General features: G+C 43.8%; 1 protein-coding gene and 1 long non-coding RNA gene across 2 annotated transcripts in view; one reads left to right on the top strand and one right to left on the bottom strand.

Moving 5' to 3' along the window:
• Nucleotides 1–19,272, bottom strand: part of hpse2 (heparanase 2) — a 461,866-nt gene that overhangs the window by 350,081 nt on the left and 92,513 nt on the right. The gene's annotated exons all lie outside the window — the stretch shown is intronic.
• The window catches only part of LOC132379345 (uncharacterized), a 59,785-nt gene continuing 57,343 nt past the window's right edge, over nt 16,831–19,272 (top strand). Inside the window, exon 1 of the long non-coding RNA XR_009507394.1 lies at nt 16,831–17,393. This is a non-coding gene — a long non-coding RNA (uncharacterized LOC132379345). The remainder of the gene's footprint in view (nt 17,394–19,272) is intronic.

Below are 19,272 nucleotides of genomic sequence, written 5' to 3'. Positions count from 1 at the left end.
CAGCATAGCGTGCCCACTATTTACTTACCCTAACCGTATGTCTTTGGGCTGTGAGAGGACACTAAAGCACTTGGAGGAAAGCCACACGGTCACGGGGAGATCATACACACTACTTACGGGTAGCGGCAGGATTTGAACCCTAATCGTTGATCACCGGCACTGTAAAGTGGTGCACTAACCACTACGCTAATGCGCAAGCCAGAATCCTGCTCAATATGTCAAAGATCAACCAATACCCAAAGCAACAGCTGATAATCGCAGAACAAGGTCTTGCAAGTATGCACAGATAAATTTTTGCCTCAGTCGAACATGAAAGCCTGTCTCTGTGCTGATTGCTGTGAGTTTATTCCCCTCTAATTAGCCTGCTGTAGTCTGCCAAGCATGTAGCTTCGTCCTACACTGTGTCCGAGCGCATCAGCCGTACAGGTCAGCTTCCGCCACTGATCACGAGCAACCGTCAGGCAGAGCAAACAAGGCAATTTAGCCCAGTTCAATGAACTCAAAGAAAGCTCTGGCTGGGCCCTGACAATTAGGAAGGGAAATAATGTGAAGCCTCATCTCAGATTCTTTTCAGACAGCTATAAATCTTTTCAGTTGAGTTTTTGTTTCAAATGTGTATGTGCGCTCTGCCCCTACAGCAGAGCTGCCTTCCCAGATTAAAAGTCAATTATTGGTTCATACAGTTATAGAGTCATAGAACACTACGGCACAGAAGCAGGCTGTTCAGCCCATCTAGTCTACTACTCTACCTAGCCCCATTGACCTGCACCCAGACCATAGCCCTCCCTACGCCTCCCATCCATGTAATTATCCTAAATTCTCTCAAATGTTGCAGTCAAGCACTTCCACCACTTCAGTTGTGGAGTCACATTACACTGTGAGTGAAGAAGTACACCATTCTTTTCCTCTTAAACATTTCACCTTTCACCCTTAACCTATGTTCTAGTGCGAGTCTCACCCAACATCAGTGGAAGAAACAGGCAAGAAGAGAAAATCTGCAGATACTGGAAATCCAGAGCAACACACACAAAATGCTGGAGGAACGCAGTGGGCCAGGCAGCATTTGTGGAAAAGAGTACGGTCGATGTTTCAGGCCGAGACCCTTCAGCAGGACTGGAGAAAAAGAAGATGAGGGTAGATTTAAAAGGTGGGGGGACAGGGAGAGAAACCGGGTGATAGGTGATAGGTGAAACCGGGAAGGGGATAGGTGAAACCGGGAAGGTGATAGGTGAAACCGGGAAGGGGAGGGATGAAGTGAAAAGCTGGGAAGTAGATTGGTGGAAGAGATACAGGGCTGGAAAAGGAGGGATCTTACAGAAGGCCATGGAAGAAAGAAAATGGGGAGGAGCATCGGAGGGAGGTGATAAGATGGGAGAGGGAAAAAGGGATGGGGAATGGTGAAGTTGGGGGGGTGGGGGAGCATCACCAGAAGTTTGAGAAATTGATGTTCATGCCATCAGGTTGGAGGCTACCCAGACAGAACATTAGGTTGGTCACCCATTTTAATTCCATTTCTCATTCCCATTCCAATATGTCTATCCATGGCCTCATCTACTGTCACAATGGGGCCACACTCAGGTTGGAGGAACAACACCTTGTATTCCATCTGGGTAGCCTCCAACCTGATGGCATGAACATCAATTTCTCAAACTTCCAGTAATGCCCCCTCTTCACCATTCCCCATCCCCTCTTCCCTCTCTCACCATATCTCCTTTGCCTGCCCATCGCCTCCCTCTGGTGCTCCTTCCCCATTTTCTTTCTTCCGTGGTCTTCTGTCCTCTCGTATAAGATTCCTCCTTCTCCAGCCCTGTATCTCTTTCACCAATCAACTTCCCAGCTCTTCACTTTACCCCTCCCCCTCCCGGTTTCACGGATCACCTTGTGTTTCTCCCCCAACCACCTTTTAAACCTACCCTCATCTTTTTTTCTCCAGTCCTGCTGAAGGATCTCAGCCCAAAACGTTGACTGTACTCTTTTCCATAGATGCTGCCTGGCCTGCTGAGTTCCTCCAGCGTTTTGTACGTGTTCCTCAATGGAAAAAGCCTGTTTGCATTTACCCTAACTATACCCCTCATAATTCTGTACACCTCTATCAAATCTCCCCTCATTCTCATATGCTCCAGGGAGTAAGGTCCTAATCTATTAAGCCTTTACTGATAACTCAGGTCCTCGTGTCCCAGCAACATCCTTGCAAATTTTCTTTGCACTCTTTCAGACTTACTTTGTGGTGTGCAACTAGATACTCTTCTCTCACATCAGGGGTAACTACAGTGATTAACTGGAGGTTCCTCACTGCATTATTCAGTTGTACAGAACAGGCTTCTGCTCAGGGTAATTTAAGAAAGGGCAGTTCCTGCAAAGGGAGACACTGGTGATTTTCAACTATACTCACATCACTTCGCATTACTAATTGACACTTAGACTAATTGTGAAGTATCAGCTAGGTGTCAAGGAACCTATACTAAGTTTAAATAATAACACGGGAAGGAAGAGGTCACAACCATAAGATATAGGAGAGGAACTGGGCCATTCGGCTCATCGAGACTCCCCTGCCATTCAATCATTATTGATTTTGTATCTACCCAATTCTCTTGCCTTCTCCCCACGACCCTTAACCCTTTTGCCTCAAGAGCCCATCAACCTCTAGCTTAAATTCACCCAATGACTCGGCCTCCACCGTCCCCTGAGGCAATGAATTCCACAGTTTTACCACCCAGGCCCAGAGATATCAAATGCTCCTCATACGTTAAGCCTTTTGCTCCTGGCGGCCAGCACATCCTCCCTCAGGCATTGTACAGGATCGAGAGAGGCTGCACAGGGTTGCCAGCCCAGCCTACTCCTCCACACGCACAAACCTCCCCACCGAAGAGATCAAAAGGCCAAAGTAAGTTTATTATCAAAGTATGCATTCATGATACAACCTTGAGGTTCATCTCCCTACAGGCAGCCACAAGAAACCCAAAAGAACCCATTAAAAAACCCAATAAACACCCAGTGCAAAGAGAGAGAGAAGAACAAACCATGTAACCAATAAAAGACAGCAAATAGCATTTAAACATTTAAAATGAAAGTGAGTCCTCAGACACGAAGTCTGGGGCACGCTCACAGACTCAGAAAGCAGTGCCTCAAGAAAGTGGCATCGATCATTAAGGACCCTCACCATCCAGGATTTGCCCTCAGCTCCATTACTATCAACAGGGAGGAGGTACAGGAGCCTGAACACCCACACTCGGTGTTTTATAAATAGCTTCTGCCATCAGATTTCTGAATGGTTCACCTACCCATGAACACTACCTCGTTATTCCTCCTTTGCACGATTTATTTATCGCCACTTACAGTAAATGTTACGTCTTGCGCTGTACTTCTGGCACAAAGCAACAAAATTTCACAGCATATGTCAGTGATAATAAACCCGATTCTGATTCTAAAATTGCTGACAGTACTCACAATGTTTACAAGAGGCTGCAGTCGGGTGTGACAGGGTAACGGTTAAGTTACCATGTAAATAGCTAGACCACTCATCCAGAAACATGAGTTCAAATCCCACTGTGGCATCTGGGGAATGTAAATACAAATCATTCAATGTATCTTGAATTAGGGAAAATTAAAACAGACTGTGAGCTGCTGGTATTATTGTCAAACACCATCTGGTTCACTGGAGTCACCTAAACAATTGTCTGATGTTTTCTGGGTATAAATTGGCCACTGAGTGTATACTTGTGGTCTTCTGCTGCTGTTGCCCATCCACCTCAAGGTTTGATGTGTTGCGTGTTCAGAGATTGTGCACACCACTGTTGTGTCATGGGGTTATTAGAGTTACTGTCGCCTTCCTGTCAGCTTGAACCAGTCTGGCCATTCTCCTCTGATGGCTCTGATTAATAAGGCATTTTCTCACACAAAATTGCCACTCACTGGATGTTTTTGTTTATCAAACCATTCTCTGTAAGCTCTAGAGACTGTTGTGCATGAAAACCCCAGGAGATCAGCAGTTTCTAATAAACTCAAACCGCTCCAATTGGCACCAATAATCATCCCACAGTCAACGTCACTTAGATCACATTTCTTCCACATTCTGATTTTTGGTCTGAACAACAACTGAACCTCTTAACCACGTCTGCATGTGTTTATGCATTGAGTTGCTGCCACATAATTGGCTGATTAGATATTTGCATTAACGAGCTGGTGTACTTCATAAAGTAGCCACTGAGTGTATATTTAAAACACTTGTACTGTATGCAGGAGTGGTATAGCACAGACCTACAGTGATAGGAAAAGAGTTGCTGAGAAACCCAGAGCCTTTGAGGAATAATCAGTACATGAGGGACACGAATTCAAGTTATCATTATAGGTCAATGGTTACCCTGCATTCACTTCAACTTCTCAGCATCTGCAGTATTTTGCTTCTCTGTGTCTGTATCAGCAATGAGAGTTTGATGTCTCTGGGCCAGTACTCAATGAAGCTGAGGAGGATTGGGGGGGGGGTGTTTGGTGGGGGGAGATCTCATTGAAACATACTGGTTACCGAAAGGCTTGGATAGGGTGAAAACCGAGAGGGTGGACAGTCAAGCATCTGAGGCCACAGCCTCAGAATAAAGGGACATCCATTTAAAACTGAGATAAGGAAGAATTTCCTCAGCCAGTAGGTGGTAAATCTGAGGAATTTGTTGCCACAGAGGGCTGTGGTGGCCAAGTTGATGGATGTATTTAAGGTAGAGAATGAAAGGTTCTTAATCGGTAAGGGGGTTATGGGTTACAGGAAGGAGGAGGGAGAATCAACCATGATTGAATGGTGAAGAAGACTTCATTGGCTAAATGGACAAATTCTGCTCTTGTATCTTCTGGTAATGGACTTACTGAATGAGCTACAACGGTTCCTGATGCTCTGTGCCTGCGATGCTGCAGCAGGCCCGGTTTTTCTTGCACCGGTGCACATATGCACTTGCGCAGATGATGATAAACCTGCCTTCGACTTTGCAAGACAAAGCTCACTAAATGTAGCAGTTAGCATAATCACTCTATCGTGTCTGCAGTTCAATTCCACCGCTGTCTGTAAGGGGTTTTGTACGTTCGCCCCGTGACCGTGTGGGTTTCCTCCGGGTGCTCCGGTTTCCACCCACAGAGACATACAGCCAGGGTTAGGGTTAGTAGATTGTGGGTGTGCTATGGTGGCATCTGGCGACAGTTGGGGGCTGCCCCCAGCAGCATCCTCACTGGTTCAATTTGACGCATTTCACTGCATGTTTTGATGCACATGTGACAAACAAAGTTAACCTTTAATCTTTAATCACCACTACTACTCCAGGTGGGTTGTCATCATCCACAAACCACACTGCGGTTGATTACCCGTGCTAGGGCGACACCAGTTCCCAAACCCACAGCCTCCAGCACCACGAAGAACAAACTATCAGATTTGTTTTATTAATGTCATATGTACCAAGAGACAGTGAAAAGTTTGTCTTCCGTACAGTTCATACAGATCAGATCATTACACAGTGCATTGAGCAAGAACAAAGTAAAACAATAACAGAAAGCAGAACAAAGTGTAACAGCTACAGAGAAAGGGCAGTGCAGGTAGACAATAAGGTGCAAGTTCATAATGAGGTAGCTTGTGAGGCTAAGTCCAAGTTATCATACTAGGGATCTATCTATTTAATGTTATAAATATTATAAGCTGTCCTTGAGCCTATTGATAACTCTTTCAGGCTTTTGCATCTTCTGCCTAATGGAAGGGGTTGAGAAGAGTGAATCCAGAGTGGATAAGGACTTGGATTACACTGGCTGCTTTACTGAGACAAGCCACAGGTTTAGACAGAGCTTAGACAGACTGGTTTTCATGTTGTGCAGAGCTGCGTCCACAACTCCCTGTAATTGAAACTGAGGGAGGTGGAGAGGGGAAAGAAGATCATCTGTGGGTGATGTTACATTACCTTCAGTCAAAGTGAACTTTGTCTAGCTATGATTAGTAAAAGTTTAAAACCAGCCTAATAAATCACAGAAATCATAGATCCTGCACTCTTCAGATGCTGCAGGAAGTCACGTGTCAGGCAGAAACCGCCTATTAAAGACATGAGATATAGTTTGCACAAAGAATATAATTTAATGATTACAGGGTAGGTTTATTATAAAATAGATCTGTTCATATTGGTTTGGCTCTCCTCCAGCTAGTCAAAATGCATTCCAGACACACCAGCATTATACACCTGGTATCCTTCTTATCACACAGCGTGAGGCTATGTTCTTCTTCCGCAAAGTAAAGGTTTAGAAACACATGTTCAGTCTGGCATGTGTCTAGCTAATGTAAAATTAGACACTCAATAGAAGCCAATGAAAACTGACATTAAAGCCCATAAATGAGGTCAAGTATCATCAGACCGCTTTACTGTTAACCATTTATTGCTTTTTCATGAAACTATTTATAGTTCTTTTTATTACACTGCAGAGCCACGCATCATAAGTGTGACAGAGTGTTTATCTGGAACCATAAAGACACCAGGGTGGAAAACCGTCCCTCACTTCATATCTATATTATTGAAAGAGTTCAGAGAAAATTTACAAGGATCTTGTCGGCACTTGAGGACCTGAGTTACAGGGAAAGGTTGAATAAGTGAGGACTTTATTCCCTATAACGACGGGGAATGAGAGGAAATTTGATAGAGGCATACAAAATTATGAGGACTATAGAGAGGGGAAATGATAGCAGTTGGGTGAGTCTAGAATTAGAGGTCATGGTTAAGAGTGAGGGATAAGATGTTTAAGAGGAACATTAGAGGAAACTTCTTCACTTAGAGGGTAGTCAAAGTGTGGAATGAGCTACCAGCTGAAGTGATGGATGCAGGTTTGATTTCAACATTTAAAAGGAAACAAGCCACTAGGTACCTGGGTGGGAGGTGAAAGGAGGGCTCTGGTCCAGGTGCAGGTCCATGCAATTAGGCAAAATAGTAGTTCAGCATGGACTAGATGGGCTGAAGGGCCTGTGCTCTAGTTTTCTATGACTATGACTTATAAACAAGATGAGGGATTGCATGTTCTGGGCATTATGGTGAAGTTTTCTTGGCATTAGAACTTAATTTTTGGACTTGCCTGTCTCAGCCCTGTGCTCCGCCACTCTGTAATCTTCACCACCTCTCCACCCATTGAGATAATTGTTCTCCTCCCGTTGGGAAGCTTCATCAAATTTAATGCACTATCTCCAGAATTCTGTTCCTCAACTTCACCAACTCTTCCTTGATATATTCCTTAAAACCCTGCCCTTTAACTAAACTTCTGTTCACTTATTCTCCTGTCATCTCATGTCAAACTTTCCTCTGACTCCATGTCACTGTTTAAGTTTATTGTTCTCAAGGGGAATATTTAGAATATAAGCACAAGAGATTCTGCAGATGCTGGAAATCCAGAGCAACAGACACAAAATGCTGGAAGAATTCAGCAGGTCAGGCAGCATCCAGGCAAAAAAATAAAGAGCTGACATCTTGTGCTGAGACCCTTCATCGGGACTGGAAAGGAATGGGAAAGAAGCTGGAATAAGGAGGAGGAGGGAAGAGAAGGAGACGTTGGCAGGTGATAGGTGAGACCAAGTAAGGGTAGGGTATGTGGTAACATGCTCCCATTTCTGCCCCCTGCACAATTTCCTGACAAAACATGTCCTAATGAAGAGCTTTCTCTAAGATACTCTCTCCTCCTCTCCACACATGCCACTGAAACATTTTCTGTCTCCAGTGATTTCTATATTTCTCTGACCTATACCATTTGAATGAAGATACAAGAGATTTCAAATCTGGAATCTTGAACACACATGTGATGCTGAAGGGAATCGCGTCTCTCCTTGTCCACCTGCCTATCACCCATCTTCACCTGGGTCCACCTAACATCTGTGTCCATTGCTCTACCACTTCCCTCCACTAACACCGGCTATCTCTGATCCATCTTTCAATCCAGCTGAGGGGTTGGAGCTCAAAATGTCCGGCATCCATTTACCTCCATACATGCTGCCTGACCTGCTGAGTCCCCCTTCCATTTTGCTCTGTCACTTCAATGCTCATCTTCTGTTTCATCTCCATTTTGGATACATTCAGGAAAAAGTGCTGTAGTCCTTGTGCAAAGTTACTTGTATGCCTGTTTCATGTGAACGTTTACAATTAGAATGGACAGGGGTAGAAACACTTGCCAGTTTCCCCTCTCACAAAGCTGATGCCAGAGCAAATACATTGGAACCCTTTACACGCCAACTTACTGCTTCACCACTGGGCTAACTGGCTATGGAGCAGGCAGCAAGATAAGCCGTCCTCTGACTTTCAAAATGCCTCAGCTTGGTGTGTGAAAATACGAGGCTTCCTGAGGCCTGTTCTGGTATCTGCTACCTGATCATTAATATTGGCATCGACAGTGAAAAGCTTGTCTTGCGTATTGTTCCTACAGAGTACATTGGGGTAAAACAAGCCAATACAATGCTGAATGAAGTATATTGCAGGAAAAGTGCATTGCAGGTAAACAATAAAGGGCAAGATCGTAACGGGGTAGATGAAGAATCCATCTTATCGTACAGCAGGGTAGAAGCTGTCCTTGAGGCTGCTTGTGTGCCCTCTCGGGCTTTTGTCCCTTCTGTCCAGTGAGAGAGGGTTGGAGTGAATGTCCAGGACTGGCGGGGTCTTCGATCATGGCAGCTCCATTACTGAGGCGGCCAGTATAAACAAAATCCACAGAGGGGAGGTGTTTCCGTGATGCTCACAACTCTCCGCGTTTTCTTCTGATCATGGACAGAGCAGGTGCCAGATCAAGCCTAATGCACCCTTACAAAATGTTTTCTCAGATGCACTGATAAAAATCAGTAAGGGTCAACAGGAACATGCCAAATTTCTATAGCCTCCTGAGAAACAGAGGTTTCTAGGCCATGGCATCAACATGGCTAGACCAGGACAAGCTACGGATGATGTTCGCTCCAAGCAATTAGAAGCTCTCAACCTCAATAATACCATTGACGTAGACTGGAGCACGTGCACCACCTCCCTCTTCTGAAGTCAATGACCAGCCAACTTTCTCAGAGGGCACTACACCTCCCAGCAGCATAACTGAGTACCTGACCTTCAGCCCACAGGGTATGAATGTCTAATTCACGTTGCCGCTCTGTAAAACGTAGGCAGACCACACTTAAGAGTATTGTGTTCAGTTCTGTTCGGCTCATTATGGGAAGGATGTCAAAGTTTTAAAGAGGATGTAGAGGAGATTTACAATGATGCTGTCTGGATGATAGAGCATGTCTTACGTGCAAAGGTTGAGAGATCTATGGCTTTTCTCTTTGGACAGTGGAGGATTAGGGACAATTTAATAGAGGTGTATAAGATTATGAGGGCCACATATGCAGTGAAGGGCCGAATGGCCTACTCCTGCACCTATTTTCTATGTTTCTATGTGATAGCCAGGGACTTTTTACCAGGGCAGTAATGAGCAACACCAGAGGACATCCTTTTAAGGTGAGTGGATGAAAGATTAGGGGTGATCTCAGAGATAAGGATTATTTTTACACAGAGAGTAGTGGCTGTCTAGAACGCACTGCTAGGGGTAGTGGTAGAAGCTGACACATTGGGGACATTTAAAAGATTCTTAGATACACACTTGGATGTATGAGAAATCACAAACAAGAGAAATCCTGCAGATGCTGGAAACCCAAAGCAACTCACACAAAACGCTGGAGGAACTGAGTAGGCCAGGCAGAATCTACAGAAAAGAGTAAACAGTCAACATTTTGGGCTGAGACCCTTCATCAGGATTGGGCCTTGGTCCAGCTCAGTTCAGGAACAGCTACTTCCCTTCAACCATTTGGTTCTTGAACCAACCGGCAGAACCCTACCTCGGTATAGCAACACTATGACCACTCTGATCACTTTGCATTAAAATGGACTTTGTTTCCTTTTTCTAATTATGTTCTTTCTTATGAAACTTGTCCTTAATTTATGTCTGATTTATCTTTTTCTTGAAAATGACACAGAAAAGCAAAGATTTTCTTCCTGAATACATTTGGGTGTACCTTGTGAATTTTGGGCTGTTGATCATGAAATTCACCTTGAAATTTCTCGATCACGCACCATTTTTTTGAATTACCTACATTTATTATTTCAATTCATAACTTGAATCAAAATAACAGATGCCAGGATAAAGATAAAGACAAAAACAGATAAAGGAAGGCATTTTTGTTGGTCCACAAATCAAACAGGTCATCAGTGTTAGGAAATTCAGAGAAACTTCTGGTGGGACCGGAGAAAATCACATGGAAGGCATTCAAGGATGTTGTTGAAATTTTTCACGGCAACTACAGAGCACCAAACTATGTGCTCCAAACCAAACTGGTTGACAATATACTTCAAGAATACAAAACCATGAAATGCAACATGTCATTAAAGATTCATTTTCTGCATTCCCATTTAGACCTCTTCCCTGCAAATCTTGGTGCTGTCAGTGACGAGCACGGTGAAAGGTTTCGCCAGGACATTGCAGTCATGGAGAAACTGTATCAGGGCAACTGGAATCCATCCGATTATTGTTGGACATTTAAGTAACAAGACTCGGACACAGTACAAAAAAATTCATCAACAAGACATTTTTAGTTTAGATGAACTATTGCAAAGCATCAGCACCACTATTCAATTAAATGCATTATATTTAATAAAAGTTAGTTTCTTGTTTCTCCAAATTCCTACATGATATAAGTAGTCTGAAATAATAATTGTGTTCAACTTCAAGTGGCTTATCATAAACAAAAACCATTTCTGAGGAAGCAACACTTCCAAGAAAATTTGTTGTCCAGTGTAACTTCTGCATATGTTTTTCTTGTCAGTGTTGTGTCGCCTGTGTTATGCACCAGTAATGCTGCTGCAAGTAATTTTAGTTTTTCCATGTACCCACACATACATGGACTTCAGAATCTACTCCAGAATCAGGTTTATTATCACTGACATATGATGTGAAATTTGTTGATTTGTTGCTGCAGGACAATGCAACACATGAACAATTATTACAACAAAAAGAAATGTTTTAAAAACTAATACAAAAAGAGAGCTGATTTCACTCGTTCTCTGCAATGGTCATCTCCATGGCGCTGGGGCTACGAAGACGGCCCTGGCTGCTGTGCTCCGTGCCCGCTAAAATGATGAACTGAGACCGAGGCTTCGGGCCTGCTCCAGGATTCGGATCTGAGCACTCAGTTTTGGTTCGGAATGTTGTTGTTCACTTCAATTGTTTGTATGATTTCTATTTTTTTTTCTTTCTCTTGGTCTTTTATTTAAATGTATACTTTTTTCTTTCATTGGGTTCTTTTGGGATTCCTGCTTTGTGGCTACCAGTGAGCACGCAAATCTCAAGGTTGTATGATTTATACATTCTTTGATCATAAATGAACCCTGAATCTTGAAAAGGAGAGCAAAATAGTAAGGCGGCCTTCATGGATTCATGGACCTTTCAGAAATCTGATGGAGAAGGGTAAAAAGTTGTTCTTAAATTTGAGTCCGTGCCTTCAGGCTCCTGAATCTTTTCTCCATTGATAGTAAAGAAAAGAGAACATGAAGTATGAGAAGAGAAGAGGAATGAGAAGAGGGAGAAATTTGTGCATATGACAACAATTGACTTTGATTTCATCTTTGGCCAATGGTGTTGCTTATAGTTGGGGATTTGCCATCAGTACATCGCAAGGGTAAATGGTTGCACTGTCTTCTTATGGATGGTGATTGTTGTAACACTTGTGGGGTTTTTCACCGCATATACTGCGTTTTCTTCAATACAATGGTTGCTAAATTTCCAAAATAACGTGTTGATTTGAATAACGTGTTGAGACATCCGAAAGTTGTGAAAAACAAAAATAAAACAAGTCTTGTCTTGGTAAAATAAAAACAGCAAACAAGTCAATAGGTCAGGCAGCATCTATGGAGACAAAGAGAGTCAATGCTTCAGTCTCCGGTCTTTCATCAGCAATGGAGACGTTACAAAGTGCGAAAAGACGACAAGGTACTTCCAGTACTGCCTTTAGTTTCAAATGTCCAGCAGCTACTGTGTCCTGCCTCTCACTGTTCTTGCATGTTTCCCATTCCCTCTTCAAATTCCTCCTTTTAATCTATTAACTCGATAGCTCTGCAAACTGGACAACTTTCGTGCCTAACTCAAGACAGATTTTTCTTGTTCAGTTCTATCCTTCTCCCCCCCCCCACCCCCTTATACTGCCCAAGCTGAAACATCAGCTGTTTCTCCCACACCAGAGAAACAAGCCCTGATGTCCAACTGGGTAATGCTGACTAAGATGTCCATGCATGCTGGTCCTCTTGCCCACATGTTGCCCGAAACCTCTAAACATTTCCTATCTACATACTCGACTAACTGTCTTCTAAACATTGTAAATATACCTGTCTCAACCATTTCCTCTGGCATATTATCCCACATAGCCACTACCCCATGTGTGAAAATGTTACTCCTTAAGTTAATATAACTTAACCATATAACCATATAACAATCACAGCACGGAAACAGGCCATCTTGGCCCTCCTAGTCCATGCCGAACCCTTAATCTCACCTAGTCCCACCTACCCATAACCCTCCACTCCTTTCCTGTCCATATACCTATCCAATTTTACCTTAAATGACACAACTGAACTGGCCTCTACTACTTCTACAGGAAGTTCATTCCACACAGCTATCACTCTTTGAGTAAAGAAATACCCCCTCGTGTTTCCCTTAAACTTCTGCCCCCTAACTCTCAAATCATGTCCTCTAGTTTGAATCTCCCCTACTCTCAATGGAAACAGCCTGTTCACGTCAACTCTATCTATCCCTCTCAAAATTTTAAATACCTCAATCAAATCCCCCCTCAACCTTCTACGCTCCAATGAATAGAGACCTAACTTGTTCAACCTTTCTCTGTAACTTAATTGCTGAAACCCAGGTAACATCCTAGTAAATCGTCTCTGCACTCTCTCTAATTTATTGATATCTTTCCTATAATTCGGTGACCAGAACTGCACACAATATTCCAAATTTGGCCTTACCAATGCCTTGTACAACTTTAGCATTACATCCCAACTTCTGTACTCAATGCTTTGATTTATAAAGGCCAGCGTTCCAAAAGCCCTCTTCACCACCCTATCTACATGAGACTCCACTTTCAGGGAACTATGCACAGTTATTCCTAGATCTCTCTGTTCCTCTGCATTCCTCAATGCCCTACCATTTACTCTGTATGTTCTATTTGGATTATTCCTGCCAAAATGTAGAACCTCACACTTCTCAGCATTAAACTCCATCTGCCAACGTTCAGCCCATTCTTCTAACCGGCATAAATCTCCCTGCAAGCTTTGAAAATCCACCTCATTATCCACAACACCTCCTACCTTAGTATCATCGGCATACTTACTAATCCAATTTACCACCCCATCATCCAGATCATTTATGTATATTACAAACAACATTGGGCCCAAAACAGATCCCTGAGGCACCCCGCTAGTCACCGGCCTCCATCCAGATAAACAATTATCCACCACTACTCTCTGGCATCTCCCATCTAGCCACTGTTGAATCCATTTTATTACTCCAGCATTAATACCTAACGACTGAACCTTCTTAACTAACCTTCCACGTGGAACTTTGTCAAAGGCTTTGCTGAAGTCCATATAGACTACATCCACTGCCTTACCCTCGTCAACATTCCTCATAACTTCTTCAAAAAATTCAATAAGGTTTGTCAAACATGACCTTCCACGCACAAATCCATGCTGGCTACTTCTAATCAGATCCCGTCTATCCAGATAATTATAAATACTATCTCTAAGAATACTTTCCATTAATTTACCCACCACTGATGTCAAACTGACAGGTCTATAATTGCTAGGCTTCCTTCTAGAACCCTTTTTAAACAATGGAACCACATGAGCAATACGCCAATCCTCCGGCACAATCCCCGTTTCTTAAGGATCACCTTTCACCATAAATCTCTAGATCTTGATTTCCAAGTGCATTCCCAGCACCTCCTGCTTTCATTTCAGATTTCCAGTCTCTGCAGATTTTTTTTAATTCTCCTGTTTATTTACACAGAGACTGGTGCGCAGCAGTGTTATCACCACCTTCAGTATCCCTGCAACCTGTTGTCATGCACTTTACAAAGGTATTCTTCCCACTGTCCTCAGCAATCTCATCGAGCACATTCATTAAATTTCCAGTCTGTTTAAAGTTGGTGCCTCTCATATACCCCTCTCCGTGATACAGAAAGAAATCACGCTGATCTCCTTGGGGCTCTCAGTTTTCTCAAGCACATGCTTAGGAAAGGTTCAGGGTGATACAAACCAAATTCAGGTTAATTAACTAGTTAGTTATCGTCACGTGTACCGAGGTACAGTGAAAAACTTTGTGTTACACGCCATCCATACAGATCATTTCACCAGAGCAACACAATGAAGGGTCTCAGCCCAAAGCAGCGACTCTTTATTCCCTTCTGCCGAGTCACCCTGACTTGCTGAGTTCCTCCTGCATTTTGTATGTGTTGTGAAGGTTTGATGCATCTGCAGCATGTCTTGTATTTATGCATTTCTTTTACATATTGAGATAAAGGCAGAGTCCTTTGAGCCGCACTGCATCCCCCTTCTCCAGCCCTTTATCTCCTTCACCAATTGACTTCCAAGCTCTTTGCTTCACCCCTGCCCCCTCCCGGTTTCACCTATTACCTACTATCTTGTACTTCTTCCTCCCCTCCCTCCTCCTTTTTACTTGACTCATCTTTTTTCTCCAGTCCTGATAAAAGGTCTTGGCCTGAAACGTCGACTGTTTACTCTTTTTCATAGATACAGCCAGCCCTGCTGAGTTCCCCTGGCATTCTGTGTGTATTGCTTGAATACTGAACTGTACAGCACAGGTACAGGCCCCCAGCCCACAGTGCAGTGCCAAGTTAATTAAACTAATCCCCTCTGCCTGCACAAGGTCCATATACCTTCATTCTCTGTGCCAATCTAAGAGCCTCTTAAACACCCCCATCAGATCCCCCTCCAGCACCATCTCACCCAGTGTACACTGTGAAAAATCCTTGCCCCCTCACGTCTTTTTTGAACTCTGCCCCTCTCACCTTAGGTGCACACCCTCAAGAATTAGACATTATGACGCTGGGAAAAAGACACCAGCTGCTTACTCTGGATATTTCTCACTTGGAAATAAATCAGCTTACTGACGGTCCTCAGGAACTGAACCCCCACATAACCTGGGCACTGACCGCATTGAAGTCAGTCACTGGAGATACGACACAGCAGCTCCACTAACTGCACCAAACGGCTGCCCCAAGGTCTCAGCGTTCTTATTAAAATGGAAACAGGACTCTATCCCACGACTTCACAGGATGTGTCCAGGCAGAACAGTTTACATTTCTACTTCCTTTGATAGAAGAGCTAAACAAGACAGAGACAGACTGTTATCAGCATTTAATTAATGACTAGATTAGTTATTTGTTTCATCCTAATGAACTAAACACTGCGCAGCCAATCTATCCACAGTGCCCAGCATTCATCCCAGTCTCTTAATGATGTTCACCATCACTGCAGTTCTGCAGTTACGAAGTATTGGCTCTGCCGATTCATTGTCACTGCTAATCAATATTTTACCACAGTGGAAGACTCTACAAATATCCCAACAATGGGCAACTTTCACACAGCATGCAATTACGTAACAATCACCTCCACGAGGGTATAGATATAGGTTTGTGATTTGGTTTATTATTGTCACATGTACCAAGCTACAGAGAAAAGCTCGTCTTGTACACTGTTCTTTCAGATCAAGTCATTACATAATGCATTGAGCTAGAACAAAATGGGCATCCGTTAGTCTCGATAGACCATGGATTTGCACCTTGGAAAGTTTCCAGGGCATAGGCCTGGGCAGCGTTATCTGGAAGACCTACAGTTGCCCAAGCTGCAAGTCTCCCCTCTCCATGCCACCGATGTTGTCCAAGGGAAGGGCAAGGGCTGATACAGCTTGGCACCAGTGTTGTCACAGAGCAATGTGTGGTTAAGTGCCTTGCTCAAGGACACAACACACTACCTTAGCTGAGGCCCGAACTAGAAACCTTCAGATCACTAGACCAACGCCTTAACCACTTGGCCATGTACAACACAGACAGAGTAAAGCAGTAACAATGCAGAATAAAGTGTAACAGTTACAGAGAGAGTGCAGAGCAGGTAAACGATAAAGTGCAAGAGCACGACAAGGTAGATTGTGAGGTCAAAAATCCACCTTATTGTACAAAAGGTCCCTTCGAGAGTCTAATAACAGGGGGAAAGAAGCTGGTCTTGACCTTGGCAGTGCAGGCTTTCAAGCTTTTGTATCTTCTGCCCAGTGGGGGGGGGGGAATAGAATGTCAGGTGTGGGTGGGGTCTTTGATTACACTGGCTGCCTTACTGAGACAGGGAGAAGTATAAATGGAGTTCACGCAGGGGAGATACCTTATATTCCGCCTGGGTAGTCTCCAACCTGATGCCATGAATATCAATTTCTCCTTCAAGTAAAAAAAATCCCTTCCCCCTCCCCTCTTTCTTTATTCCCCACTCAGGCCTCTGCCCTCTTCTCATCTGCCTCTCACCTCTCCCCACCTCCTTCCCTCTCTCCTATGGTCCACTCTCCTCTCCTGTTAGATTCCTTCTTCTCCAGCTCTTTGCCTGATGCTGCCTGACTTTCTGACTCCCTCCGGCATTGTGTGTGTGCCACACGGGTTTATTATCTCTGGCTCACGTAACTAGTTACAGATAGGGTGAAAAGAATTTCAGGATGTATATTGTTTACATCTCTCTGACATTAAATGTATCTATTGAACCTATTGAATTACGGAGAAAAAAAAATTAGCAAATGGAGTTTAAATGCAGAGAAGCGTCGGGTCAGTAAGAGAAATCTAAACATGAGATTCTGCAGACACTCGAAATCGTGAGCAACACACACAAAATGTTGGAGGGATTCAGCAGGTCAGGCAGCATCTATGGAGAGGAATATAGAGCCGACATTTCTGACTGATACCCTTCATCAGAATGGTCTCGGCCCAGAATGTCGACTGTTTATTCCTCCTCATAGAGGCATTTAAAGGTAAGCTATTATCTAAATTGAGAAAGACTGCAAAGTCCAGGAAGATCAAGGTGTACTTGTGCACAAACTATGAATAGTGATCAGATAGATACAGCATGGCTAGTAAAGGAAGTGGCACACAGGCAAACCCTGTGTTACCGAGGCAACTGGGGCCTGTATTATGAGTTCCATGTTTAAGCTCAAACTTATTGTCACTTCAACGAATATATGTATACCGCCAAACGTTCCTCCAGATCAAGGTGCATAACTCACACACGGCGCGTAAAGTCACGTATGTGCTTTGGATTTCCAGCATCAGCAGATTTTCTCACGTAAGTAATATTCTTCTTCCTCTTCACTCCAGCTGGGGCACAGGCCGCTGGCAGCAGCTCACAAGTCCTTTGTCCTGGACTAAAGATCGACCCACACCTTCAAACATCTTCCAGGCGAAACCTTTCCCCTCGCAGTGATGAGGTCTTCAGAGCTTCTGCTGGTGTTTCTGAGGCTCTGGGTTTTTACAGATTGGGGGTTGCTAGCCCCATACCCATCCTCCTCGTTTTGCAGCCGGGCTTAGAACCATTCACAACTGAGTTACATAATAAGTAACAAATAATAAGGAGCACTTATGACACAAGTTGAAAAGTAAACAGTATAATGCTACTGGCACTTCGTACGATGAAATCTGCTAGCAGTAGGGAATTCCGTGGTCTCCCGGCATGGGGAAGGAGGTGCTTTTCATCCGGCAATCCTTGCCCTAATGCTGTGGTAACCCCTGCCTGATGGCAGTGAGACTGTGGGCCTGATGAGCAGCATTTTGCAAGGTGCTCCTCTGTGTCAAAAACTACAAGCTGAAGAAAATTCTGTTAATTTATCTTTCACGTAGTTTCTGTAGAGCAAAGTTTATTCTGTGTCTCTATATTCTGAGCAATGATTTGTGAATTCTGTAAGGCTGAATTCTTGCTGGCCTGAACTGGCCTTCATTCCAAGAGGGCTTCAGTTCACAAATAGGGAGGGACACATGCAGTCTTCTTAAGAAGACAATTTCTGTCATTACTAGAAAACACAACATAGAACAGTACCGGCACTTCAGTCCACACTGTTGTACTGACCTATATAAGCTGCTCCACGGTCAATCTAACCCTTCTCTCTAACAGAGCCCATCTGTAAATATTTTCCTACATCCATGTGCCTATCTACGAGTCTTTTAGATGACACTAATGACACATTTCACTGTATATTTCAAAGTTGTGATATATAAAGCTATTCTTTATCTCTTTAATTGTAGATGGTCAGTATGAGCAAGTTGGGCCAAAGGGCCTGATTCTGTGCTATCTAAATAGACAAAAGCTTGATTACAAACTGTGGTATCAGCTCACTTCAGCTTTGGTGGCAGAGGAGATTAGATGAATCTCAGTTCCTCCACCGCTGAAATATCATCGGTGGAAGCTTTAGAGAAGGAGGGTACAAAGGACATCCACCAGGATGCTGCCTGGATTGGATTGCATGTCTTATGAGGATAGGTTGAGCGAGCTAGGCCTTTTCTCTTTGGAGCAAAAGAGGATGAGAAATGACTCAATAAAGGTTTACAAAACCATAAGAGGCACGGACAGAATGAACGGCCAGAGAAGTGACTACTACGATGGGACAGAAGGCGTTTGGAGGAAAGTATAGGGGAGATGTCAGAGGTAAATTTTATTTTTACACAGAGAGTGATAGGTAAATGGTATGTGTTGTCAGGGGGCGGTGGTAGAAACACACACTGTATATTAAGCACATTTAAAAGATTCTTAGATAGGAACATGGATGAAAGAAAAATGGAGGGCTATAAGGGAGGGAGGCCAGCTGGTGGCATAGTGGCATCAGCGCCGGACTTCGGAGCGAAGGCTCCCGAGTTCGAATCCAGCTGACTCCCTTGCATGCTTTCCATCCGTGCTGGGTTGAGCGTTGAGCTAGCAACTCTGCCTCGTAAAAACAAGAAAGCCCGCTAAAAAAACACCGTCATGACGGCGTCCCGATGACTCCACTTGGAGTTAAGGGCTTTCTTCTTCTTCTTCATGAGGGAGGGAGGGTGAGGTTGATCTTAGAGCAGGGGGCTGAGGGGCCTGTACTGTTTTATGATCTAAAGAAACCTCCAGCTCCTCATCCCTCTGTCAACTGTCTTTATATAATGTTCCAGCGTGTGCCAGCATCCTCAAAGCTGCCATACACTCA

This window comes from Hypanus sabinus, chromosome 22 (assembly GCF_030144855.1).
Source record: "Hypanus sabinus isolate sHypSab1 chromosome 22, sHypSab1.hap1, whole genome shotgun sequence".
Lineage (NCBI taxonomy): Eukaryota > Metazoa > Chordata > Chondrichthyes > Myliobatiformes > Dasyatidae > Hypanus > Hypanus sabinus.
The sequence above is the reverse complement of the archived record's forward strand: the minus strand, read 5'-3'. Positions and strand labels throughout refer to the sequence as shown.